Source organism: Haemaphysalis longicornis, unplaced genomic scaffold (genome assembly GCF_048455015.1).
Source record: "Haemaphysalis longicornis isolate Haplotype H1 unplaced genomic scaffold, Haemaphysalis longicornis Haplotype H1 scaffold_53, whole genome shotgun sequence".
In the NCBI taxonomy this organism is placed as follows: Eukaryota; Metazoa; Arthropoda; class Arachnida; order Ixodida; family Ixodidae; genus Haemaphysalis; species Haemaphysalis longicornis.
In genome coordinates, this window is record NW_027526389.1 from 321,473 (window position 1) to 334,161 (window position 12,689).

Consider the following 12,689-nt stretch of genomic DNA (forward strand, 5'->3'; position numbering starts at 1 on the left):
ACCTCTTTAATGAAAAGAGTTCTGATTAGTTTCCGTACCAGATCGGTTTCATTTTGCGAGATTCAGCGGAAGGGTTCAAAAGCAGTAACGTTTTATTATTAGCCGACATATCTGTAATTTTTGCACCACGACTTTGGACGTCTGCACATAACACACAGGTAAGTTCTCAGGGCTACGTTTAGCCAATTTTCTTTTATAAGTGGGCCTGCTTTGTGGGTGTACTTTGAAAAGGTTAAAAATGGTCATTAAATGCGCTAAATTAACTATATTTATGCTCAGAAAGGAAGAAAACACCCTCTAATATGTGTGACAGCACTGTGGCGGATGTTGCGTTGGCCGCTAATGGGGGCAAGTTCAAACCAATTTATGGCGAGGCCGTAAGTGCATCACCTCCATGTGCGCACCAGGTAGAGGAATTATTTCCTGAATTGACGTCAATCTTTCACCTGTTTTGGAGTGTAGGAATAAGTGTACTTTAGTGGGTTCTAATAAAAGTTGTTTTAAATGTGTTTCCCTGAGTAACGAAGTTCATGAAGCAGAGGTCCGCCTCGATGGCTTCCTGTAAACAAAACTGACGTGTGGGAGTCATGCTTCATAATTTACAGGCAGCTTACGATGCTTGAAAGAAAGTCCAGTACAATAAAAAAATCAACCGTCAATTCAACGTTAGCTGTAAATAATGCCGTCTGCAAATGAAAATTTTAACCACTCAAAACATTTATATTAGGTTGAACAACAAACTCGGAAACATTACCGGCAAATTCAAAATGAACATGTACGAAGCACGTAGGACAATTAAAGCATCAAAAACATGGGTAGTGCCGTATCCTCCAATCTACAACTAAACAGAGATAAACTGGAACAGGGAAAATTGCCTGATGATTTGCAGCGCTGGATGAATATAACTTTTTCGGCATTCATAAATGGTGATAAGCCCTCATTCTTTCTAGAAGACTACATATAATATTTTCCGCAAAATGTATTCACAGCAATTCATTGCTATTGAGCAGGGAATCCGTTTTTATAGAAGCTCGGCGTACAGTGCTCTGTAGGGATACATAGGTTCTTGTGCTAGTATTTAATAGAAGCCCCTGGAGTCCTCACATTAGATCTGTTTTAATGCCACTGAAAGAGTTGGTTTTCAGTAAAGCATTTCGATTCAGTACTGTAGACTACCTAAAAGGGGCGCGGTGTATTGCTGTGCCTGGGTGTACAAGGGATTTATGGACATATTTATTAAAAAAGGCATAAGTCCTTCGTACTTTCTTTTCGGACATGTATGGCGCCTAGAAACTGTCTTCTGAGCAGTGCATGTGTTCTTAGTAGTTCAGTTGACTTTAGGAAGCTCGGTGTAATCCGCAGCAGATTTTTTATAATTCCCGATTGGGTACTTCTTCAAGTTTTCCATTTACACCGTGCATTCATGGTGAGGTCAGCCACGTGTTTGTAAGTTTTCGGGGTATAAATGTACGAAAAAGGATGGAGGCTTTTACTAAAATACTACTCGGAACACAGGTTTGCGGCCTCTGATGCACGACCTTTGGTGCTCGAAGTGTAACGAGTAGGTGATAGTCTTGATTCGCCAACAAATGGAAAATAGATATCGGAAACGCGAAGAGAATGCACTGGCACTTAAATGCAAGCAGAACATAACCTACAGCAGGGACGCAGGCTTTGTTATGAAAGCTGCCAAAGCTACCAGCACATTACAAAAATTCAAACAACTTACATTTTATTTTTTTATTTATTATATTTTTATTTATTTATTTATTTATTAATACCCCTAAAGGTCTTCGATGAAGACTATTACGTAAGAAGTGGACAGAGCACACAATGAACACGCGCACACAGAACATGGACATACGTTAACAGCAGTACGTGAAAAATAGATGAAAATAAAAACGAAAACAAAGTGATACCAAAGAAGAAAAACAAAACTCCCGCACAATAAAATATGTCAGGAATGTAAGCCGTTTTAGGAAAAACCCTTTTAACAAAGAAACGGATTGCGCCTGCACAAAGAGGCACTTACAGACAACTAGGAATTTACTTTGCGGTGGCGTCCCACACAGAAAAAAACTGCAGGTAAATACAAAAAAGCGAAGAAAGGGCAAATAAAAGAGCAGAGCGTGAGTGAACAAGATTACATTTGAAGCACTAATTCAATTCAACGCATCCCAATTGGCGAAGTAGCCTTTGAAATTTAGTGATGCCTGTTTGGTTTGCTATATGTGAGGGTAATTTGTTCGAGTCAATTGTGGTGTGGTGCCGGAATCAATGCGCATACAAGGACTAGAGACATAGCGGGCGCTAAAATTTGTTGGGGGGATCCGTGCGGGTAAAATAGCTGGTTGAGGATGAAAAACATCGCGGTGAAGAGTTCTGTTGAAATAGATTTTATGGAGAAGTGACAGTCGAGAATGCGCATCACGAATACATACCTTATCAAGTTCCGCACGCTGTTTTAATGCTGCGATGGTAGAAACTGTTGAATAGTAGGACAAGATGAGATGAACAGCACGGTTTTGTAATGACTCGAGGTTATTTGCGATATATGCTTGACGGGGATCCCAGATTGCAGAGGCGCATTCCTTTTTGGACGAATAAGGGTGACGTATGCAAGAGTTTTTACATCAGACGGCGCTTGTTTTGGATTAAACCTGAGTAGTCCCAAAGCGCCGTTGCTGAATCAAAGATGAGTTTGATGTGGTGGTGGCATGTTTGATCATTTATTAAATGGAGACTAAGGCATTTCAACGTGTTCATGAACGCGTTTGCAGCGTGATTTATAGTATAACAAGGGGCAAAATGGGGGGTGCTATTTGAAAACATTTGCTTTGTTTTATTAAGAGGAAAATAGAGGTCCGTCATCGTGCGTACAAAGGTTTTAAGCGAACCACCTGGACGACTTTGGCCCGCGTGCGTCGTCGTGGTGTTCCGGAATCACCATCGGGGATCACCTCGTAGGTAAGGTGGCCAACACGTTGTAGAATCCGGTAGGGTCTGAAATAGCTTCGTAGAAGGTTCTCACTGAGTCCACGTCGTCGGACGGGAGTCCAAACCCACACACGATCGCCTAGGCAGTACTCGGCGTCTCGGCGTCGGAGGTTGCAGCGTCTCGCATCCACCAGCGTTGTGCGAACTCGAGCAAACTGGCGGGCCTCCTCCGCACGCTGAAGGTATCCTTGGACGTCGGCGTTGAGGTCACCTTCTTCCACGTGGGGAAGCATGGCGTCCAGCATCGTAGTCGGCCGTCTTCCGTAGACAAGCTCGAATGGTGTAATCTGTGTGGTTTCCCGATAGCCGTGTTGTACGAAACATGACATACGGTAGGACTTCGTCCCAAGTCTTATGTTCAACGTCGACGTACATGGACAGCATATCCGCAATTGTCTTGTTCAAGTGTTCCGTTAGTCCGTTCCTTTGGGAATGGTACACCGTAGTTCTTCGGTGATAAGTGTTGCTGTAGCGTAAGATTCCTTGCATAAGCTCCGTAGTGAAGGCCATTCCTTGGTCCGTGATTAGGATTTAAGGGGCTCCATGTCGCAGCACAATTTGGTTTATGAAGAACTTGGCGACTTTTTACGCAGTCCCCCTCGGAAGAGCGGCGGTCTCTGCGTAGCGCGTCATGTGGTCTTTCGCTGCGACAATCCACTTGTTTGTGATCGTGACGTAGGAAACGGGCATAGAAGCTCCATTCCAACCTGTTGAATTGGGCTCGACGGGACAGCGATCGCTTGCAGTAGTCTGGCGGGTCTTGTCGGCGGCGTTTTTCGTCGCTGGCAGTCCCGGCAACTCCGAACATAATGGGTGACGTCGGATGTAAAGTGGGGTCACAAGTACTTCGCCTTGATTTTTGCAATAGTGTGAGATGTTCCGAGATGTCCGGAAGACGGGTCGTCGTGGCACTCCTCCAAAATTTCGTCACGAAGGTCTGCGGGGATCACAAGTAGATAATTCGTTCTCGTTCCAGGGCTGAGACTGTTCTTCACGAGGACAGAGTTTTTGAGGCTGAATGCTGGAAGGTTCCGCTGGAACGCCCTAGGAACGGCGACGTTGCTTTCTTGGAGATAATCGATCATGACGCGCAGGTCAGGGTGGGCACACTGCTGGGCGGCTAGGTCACTCTCTATCACGACTCCGAAGAACGCGCTGTCTTCATCGGAGTCCTATGGTGGTGGGTCGACGGGGGCGCGAGACAGGCAGTCGGCGTCGGAGTGTTTGCTGCCGGATTTGTAGACTATTGTAACGTCGAAATCTTGCAGGCGCAACCTCCACCGCTCAAGACGGCGAGAGGGGTTCTTCAAAATGGCGAGCCAACACAACGCATGGTGGTAAGTCACAACCTTGAACGGTCTACCATACACGTATGGGCGAAATTGCAAAATGGTCCACACGATAGCCTGGCACTCTTTTTCAGAGGCAGAGTAGTTTTTCTCCTCCTTCCAGAGACCATGGCTTCCGTAGGCGATTACTGTTTCGCAACCGCTTTGCTTTTGGACGAGGATGGCACCCAAACCTATATCGCTGGCATCCGTCTGCATTTCTGTTTCGGAGTTTTCGTCGAAATGAGCGAGCATGGGCGGGTGTTTCAGGTGTTATTGCAGCTCACACGTTTTTCTTGGGAGTTTTTCCAGGCGAAAGGGGTGCTATCTTTCGTCAAGCGTGGGAGTGGCTCTGCATACGTGCGAAGCTTGCGACGAAACCCCGGTAGTATGCGCATAGTCCGAGAAATCTTCGCATGCTCTTTTTGTCTTTCAGTCTTGGGAATTTCGCTATACTGGATGTTTTCGGCAGGACTCCCGCGGCGTTGACGACGGGTCCCAAAAACTTGAGTTCCTCGTAAGCGAAGCGACACTATTCGGACTTCAATGTTAACCCCTACGAGCGAATAGCCTCTAGTACAGACTTAAACCTTGCAAGCTGTTCATCGAAATTCCGGGCGAATACCACAACGTGGGCAAGGTATACGAGGCAGGTGTGGCACGTGAGGCTAGCTAGCACAGTGTCCATGACTCTTGGAAACGTTGCGGGTGCCGCGCACTGCCCAACCGGCATCGCCTTGAACTCGTATAGCCCGCCTGGGGTTATAATTGCAGTCTTGTCTCGGTCTCTCTCATCCACTTCAATTTGCCAGTAGCCAGTCTTCAGATCTATCGATAAAAAGAACTTCGCGTGGCAAAGGTGGTCAAGGGCGTCGTCGATCGTGGCAGGTGGTACAGGTCTTTTTGGTGATTTTGCTCAGTCTTCGGTAGTCAACGCAGAACCTTAAAGTGCCGTCTTTTTTCTTGACGAGTAGGACCGGCGCAGCCCACAGACTTTTCGATGGCTGTATTATGTCGTCGCTGAGAATGTCGTCTACTTGAGTCCGGATAGCTTCGCGCTCCTGTGAAGAGACGCGGTACGGTGACTGTCGGGTAGGTCGGGCTCCATTTTCGGTTATTATCCGGTGCTTCGCCAGAGGTGTCTGGCGTAACTTTGAGTTTGATGAAAAATACTGGCTGTAACGATGAAGCGAAGCCAATAACTTGTTCCTTTCTTTTTGCGGTAGCGCGGCATTCACGTCGAAAGTATGTGGAAGCTTGAAGGTTTCTTCGGGTGCGCGTTCAAAGTCGCCGACTGCGATTACATCACTTGCTTGTTATGTTTCTTCGAGGAACGCAATTGCAGCTCTCTTGTTTAAATGCTGGTACTCCTCGGTCAAATTGGTGACCAAAACTTGAGATTGGCGTTGCTTAAAGCGCGCAATGCCTCTTGCCAAGGAGACACCGAGGCCGACGAGCAGCCTGTGGTCACTCTCTACGATAGCGTCGACGTCAGGAACAGCGTCTTCACAGTAGACGGTGATCATCGAGCTTGCGCGGGGTGGCAGGGTGACATGATCATCGGCGATCCTTACAGCAGCACGTTGTTCGGGGTTCGCTTCCGGCGTCATGGAGTGACGGGAGGGCAAAGTTACAGACTAGGCCTGTAGATCAATTATTGCTCCGCTGTCTGTCAAAACGTCCATTCCGAGCATTATGTCACGGGAGCACTTTGGCAAGATAACGAACGCGGCAGGGTACGTCATGCCGTCTATGGTGAAGCGGGATGTGCACGTTCCACTTGGTGTCACGAGGTGGCCTCGTGCTGTGCGTATTTGCGGACCGTCCCAACTTGTCATTATTTTCTTCAGCTTAGACAGAAACGGTCCTCTCGTTACTTAGCAGCCGGCTCCCTTGTCTACGAGGTCGACTACATTAAAGCCGTCGATGGACACCTTGACGTCGGATGCCGCCTTCCTCAAGTTCTGGGTGCGTTGGGGCGTCGCAGCTCGGCTTGTGCGTGTTCACGGTCGGGCACTGTGCGTCGTCGTCGTCTTCTCAGCGGCGGTCTCAGCCATGTCGGGTACGCTTCGCGCCGTGTAGCTGCCGTCGTGCTCGGGAGTCTCGTCAGGGTTAGGTCGGGTCGTCGGGATGAATGCATGCCGTGATTCACTGTCTTCGGCGCGTGCTTGCGTCGTTGGAGGGTTTCCGGTTTTTTGTCGTAGAGCAACTTCACCTTCAGAAGTAGCTGCTTTTAGTTTCCCCAGCGTGGGCTGGGGGACCTTCCACAGGCAAAGTTAGCATTGCTACGGCGTTTAGGCGATTGGTACGGGTAGGGCGACGGCGAGCGGTTGACACGGGCTGGGCCACGGCTTGTTTGAGAGAGATACTCGTCGATCACACGTGGTCGTAGGCCAGGGGAGAGGGCGAGGTCCGTCGAAGGAGAATCCTTGCAAACAACGCCTTTTGTAAGGGCAGTGGCGGTAGATTTGGTCGGCCTCTCCGCAGTGGTAACACAGCGGGCGATTATCGTAAGTTCGCCCCACCTCGGTCTTCCTTGGCCCCTGGTTTCGGGTTACAGGGGTCGGGCGGGCGACATTTGGTGGGGGTACGGCGGGGCCTCTTGACGACGTGTTGGAACAGGGCGGGGACGACGAACACCCGTGGAGTAGGTCATAACCTCTGGCTCGCGGGGTGCTTCGGACGGCATATAAGCTCCCGAAGCCTGCTGTACTTCTTCCCGGATCACGTCAGTCAGAGAAGCGACTTGAGGTTGTGGCGTCGTCGCCGGGAAAAGTTTCCGCAGCTCCTCTCTCATCACTGCACGGATGGTTTCGCGTGGTACCCGAGAGTAGCTTACCCGAAAGCAGCGTACTCGAAAGCATCGTACCCGAAAGCAGCGCATTGATTGGGCGGTCATATTGCCTCGTTCGTATTTCAAGCGTCTCCTCCAACACGGCTGCCTCAGAGTCGAATTCGGACACAGTCTTCGGGTGGTTGCGGAGAAGGCATGCGAAGAGCTTTTGCTTAGCCTCTCGCATCAGCAACTTTAGTTTCTTTTGTTCAGTCATTTCTGGGTCCGCACGGCGGAAAAGTCGCTTCATCTCCTCAACGAACACGAGCACGGTTTCATTAGGATGCTGCGTGCGTGTCTACAGCAGCTGTTCGTCCCGTTCCTAGCGTAACAGAGTCGTGAACGTTTTCGAGAGCTCGGTATTGAATAACTCCCAGGTTGTCAGCGTACGTTCGTGGTTCTCGAACCAAATCTGTGCCGAGTCTTCAAGGTAGAAAAACACTTGCCCGATTGTTTCGTCGTCATCCCATCGGTTAAACGTTGGGGCCCTCTCAAGATGCTCCAGCCATTCCTTAGGATCTTCCGTAGGGAACCCATGGAATTATGGTGGTTCCCCGGGTTGCTGCGGAGCTACAGGGGTGCTCGATGCGTTGGTCATCGTGGATGCGTTGTTCATGCCACCGGTCGTGACGTCTTCCACCTTCAATTTATCTAACTCGGGCGGGAGGCCTTGTAGTCGGCGGCAGGCTCTTGTTGGACTTGCTTGGTGGCTTCCAGAGGTTATTGGTAGCATAAAGGGTGCGTACCCTGCACCTCTACCAGATGTCACGTAGCCAAAGACGACGCAGCTGTCTTGTAAAAAAAAACAAGTTTATTGGAGCGAACTTGTGCTCTCCTAACAACTAAAAGAATACACAGGCGGCGAAACAGCACTCAAAAAAGTGACGTGCGTAGACTGGTGCCGCGGGAATTCGAATGCCGCGGCATCTGCTCAGCGGGAATTTATCACTCGGCTCGGGGGTTTCTGGAATAGTCGCATAGTATCCAGAACACTGTAGATCAATGAAGATTATTCTAGGCTGTTCACATTCGTTCGGAACGTTCTCCCTATCAGAAGAGATTACACATGCGGCCCAGAAACAACGAACAGAACACGCGCCTCCCTTAGCTCTTTGGTTGAGCTGCGGAGCCCACAGTGTTGCCTTGTTGTTGCCGTCGAGTGCTGTCATGCAATTTACGAGTTGCTTTTAATATTGCCGGGAGACGTTGAAAACAACCCAGGTCCTGATCTTTCCGAAACTTTTAACAAACCTAAGAACATCGCTGACGTAATCTTAGCAGTGAAAGAGGAGCGGTTGGCGGACGACCTGTCTGATGTGTACTTGTATATCCGCAGTTTTTTTTGTGTATCCTTGATGTTACTCTGTGGAGATGTTGAACAAAATCCCGGCCCTACCGTTGACAAATGTTTGAGCAGCTCCTGGATGGTCAGAAGAGTGTGACAAGTAGACTAGTCAGTATCGAAGAGAAACCTAAACAAGTGGTAGCCAGTGTGTTATATTCAAAGAATTGGGCCCTAAAATAGCAATCCTCGAAAAAACCGTCCAGAATCTGGAAAAAAATTAATGGAATTAGAGGATAGGAGCAGGCGAAACAATCTGATCGTATATGGTGTGGAGGAAAAAATTGACGAATCAGTGGAATCGCTTACTAACGAAGTGGTGGATAATGTCTTTTCTACGGTGCTACCAGTAAAGGTATCCTCCGTCGAGCGCATTCATCGACTAGGACGAAAACAACCTAATAAACAGAGACCAGTTATACTAAAACTGATGGACCCCAGAGAAAAAACGTTGGTACTCAAGAACTGCTTGAAACTTAAAGGAACAAACACATCGGTATCTGAAGAGGTGGACAATGCCTTTTCTACGGTGCTACCAGTAAAGGTATCCTCCGTCGAGCGCATTCATCGACTAGGACTAAAACAACCTAATAAACCGAGACCAGTTATACTAAAACTGATGGACCACAGAGAAAAAACGTTGGTACTCAAGAACTACCTTTAAACTTAAAGGAACAAACATAACGGTATCTGAAGATTTTGCTCCGGCCACGAGACAAAATGGGAAGCAGCTGTGGAAGACCACTGCTGAAATCCGGAAAACTGGTCTAAACGCCCAGCTTGTTTATGACAAGATAAAGATTGACAAGAACGTCTTTGAGCGGGACAACGTTCAAATGAAAAGAGTACCTGTAGCACATAGTAGTAGCACATTGCAAGAGCCGGAGTGACCAACAGTCAAGCCCAAAAAGTCTTTCCAATGCCTTAATACCAACACCCGCAGTACCCCGCATGGGGCACCTTGAGTATTCATGGTGACGGTACTGGCGATACCGCGGACCCCGAGCCCCCCAACATAAGCTGTGACCTACCGTGGTGATGTATTTTTAAGGTGAAGGGTAGAAACCTCTAACGGTGGCCGTCGGAGCCTTGGTCAAGCTCCGGCCGATGGGATCTCTGCCTGTCTACCAGGCAGGGAGCTCCGGGACCTCTTTGACTACCAGGGTAACGTCAAAGGAGAAAGTACCCCCGTCTCCCTGCTTTTATACTATGCTTTATGGTATTGTCTCAACCCCCCCCCCCCAACCGTGATCGGTCCCTGAAAAGGGGCCGCACCGAAGTATCCTTTCCTCCATTGCCGTTGTTAACCTTTCCTGAACCGGATCATTTTTCTCGATTTCTTGTCATGGAATCCCTCAATCCAACCCACCCTCTTGCATCTCAGTCAGTCTTCTTGATCGCCAAGTATCTTGAAGCCATAGTAGGAAAATCGTATAAGTGCAAAAAACGAAGGTCTGGTGAACTCCTAATTGAAATAAATGACAAGCAGCAGTCTGCAAAGCTTCTAGCTCAGACTAGACTGGCTGATCTCGACATCAGAGTCACACCCCATCTGAGCTTCAACAGCTCGCAGGGTGTGATATCCGAGAGAGACCTCCTGAACGAAACGGATGCGGATCTCCTTGCCGGCTTCAAGGATCAGGGCGTCACTGCTGTGAGATGCATCACTATCCGCAGAGACGACAGGGAGATTCCCACCAAGCACATTATCTTGACCTTTGACCGCGCAGTTCTCCCACAACACATAAATGCAGGTTTTATCCGGTGCTCAATACGTCCCTACATCCCGAACCCGCGGCGCTGTTTTAAGTGCCAGCGGTTCGGGCACGGTACGAACTCTTGCCGTGGCCGAACGACGTGTGCAAAATGCGCGGCGCACGATCATCCGGGCGAGAACTGCCCATCTGAAACTCTCACGTGTGTAAACTGCGGGGAGCCGCATGCGGCATACTCCCGCAAGTGCGAAAAGTTCCAACTCGAAAAAAAGATCATAAACATTAAGGTCACTGAGAACATCACCTTTCCAGAGGCGAGAAAGAGGTTCGCCTCTTTCCCTCTGGGGAGGTACGCCGACGCAGCTCGCCGGGTAACAGAGCGGCGTCTGGTGTCCACAGGGACCCAGTTCAGCGAGTCTCACCTGGTCCCGCCCTCGCCCCCCGCTGGGTTGCCTCACGCAGCCCAACCCGGCACCACGCCGCTTGCTGAGGCAGCAGCGGTTGTGGTGCAAACCACTCCTGCCGGGACCGGTGCCGCTCCCGCCTCTGTCTCCCCGTCGTCCAATGCGTTGGAGGGTGCCGAGGTGATGGACACCACGAGCCCCGCACCGGCTCCCACCGCCACCGCACCGCCCGTGCCACCTCTGGTGCCCCGGACGCCCTCGGCGGTGCCGGCTCAAACGAAGGGCTCCCGAGGGGGGGCCAAGTCCGGGGGCCCGGTCCGTCGGGCACCCCTCGGACATAGGACGACGAGATGGATGTCGGGCCGTTCCTGCCTGCAACGCAGCGCAAAGAGCGGCCATCGACTTCAAAGCCTACAGACAGGCCTAAAAAGCCTAATCCCAGAGTAACAGCCCCGAAAGACGACACATGAACACACACACACACTCCATTTATTCTTAAACGTAAATAATGGGAACAGAAAACATCATTCAATGGAACTGCAGAGGCCTCCTTAAAAATCTTGATGATGTGTATGATATCCTGCATGCCAATCAGCCAAGTCTCATGTGTCTCCAAAAGACACACCTCAATTCCAAACAGTGTGGGGACCCTTGTTTCCTTACGCCTCGCCTGCACATGTTTCCGCGAGCTGGGTGCCGCCATTTTGGGTAGCCGGCGCGGCACGTAGGTCGGGTCCTCTTCATGACCCCGCGCGACGCGCCGAACCGGCTTGCCGCGAACGTGTGCGTAGAGCGAGGGGGAAGGAGGACCGGTCGTCGCCTTCTCCCTCGCCGCCCTCTCCTCGAGCGCCGGGGGAGACCTCCTCTCCCCCCAAGCCGACCTGCGGGACGCGCGAATGGTCCGCGGGGACTCTGCCGAGAGATTCTGCCCTGATCGGTCGCCTCGGGATGCCTCCCCTGCTCCCGCGGCCGTGATGACGGATATCGAGGTCTGAGCCCAGCGGCTTGAGCGAGCGACAGGAGCCACTGTCTCCCCGCGAGCGATAGTCGTGTTGTCTGGTGTATGCACTGTATCTGCCTGGCAATAAAGCCTCACTTTGGATTGCCGGAGCCTGTCTACCGCATGTGAGTACTCGAACGCGTGCGTGAGTCTTCGGATTCCGCAGGGCTAGTGCACGGCGCGTAGCGTTCTCTAGCAAAGCTAGCCGGGGTCCTCTGCTATCCCGTACGTTAGCCCACATTGGCGCCCAGCCAAGGTTTTTTGCGATGACAGGGCGGCACCCCCGCTTCTCGTTGCTTGATTCCGAAGTTGAGGGCTGGTTGTCGGACGAGATTGCTTGTGGTAACGGCTTGCGGGACGCCACTGTCGACCCGCTGCTGCCCGCCGCCGCGCTTACGCCAGAGCTTTGTCGAGGCGGCGCCGATCTCCCCGATAACCGACGCGCCGCGCAGGAGAGTTACGGGAGCCATCCCACTTCTGCCGGCGTGAGGCACTCCGACAGCGCGAGGGATGATTACCCAGTCCCGCGCCTGTCGGCCGCCACCACTACGCCCAGGCCCCTCTGGGGCCCAGGCAGCGCTATCCTAGCAGGCAACCAAAGCGCCGCGCGGGAGAGTCACGGGAGCTATCATCCCACTCCTGCCGGCGTGCCGCACGGTGTCGGCGGGCGGAACGCTTCTTGCGACCACCTGCCGTCACCACGGGCTGCAACGAGATCATGCCCTCCGGGCCTTGGTCGTAGCAACCCAGCGGATATGTTTGCAAAGGAGGAGCTGCGCCGCAGCTCTAGCGCACCCGACCCCACCGTGTACGAGCCTCACGGCTCTAGCGGTGCGGCGGTCGCCTCGTTCTCCGGCACGTTTGCGCCACGAACGTACCCCACCACGCAGACCTCGCAAGCGGTTACGGCTAGGGCGCACGTCGCCTGCCTTACGCCAGCGTTGTCTCGCGAGGAACCACCCCTGCCTTCGGCAGCAGTCGATCTCGCACAAGCCCTGATCAACGCGGTGCGCGCACAACCGAGCGTCAGGCCTAACAGCTCGCTCGGTAGCCTCAGAATACCCGAGTAC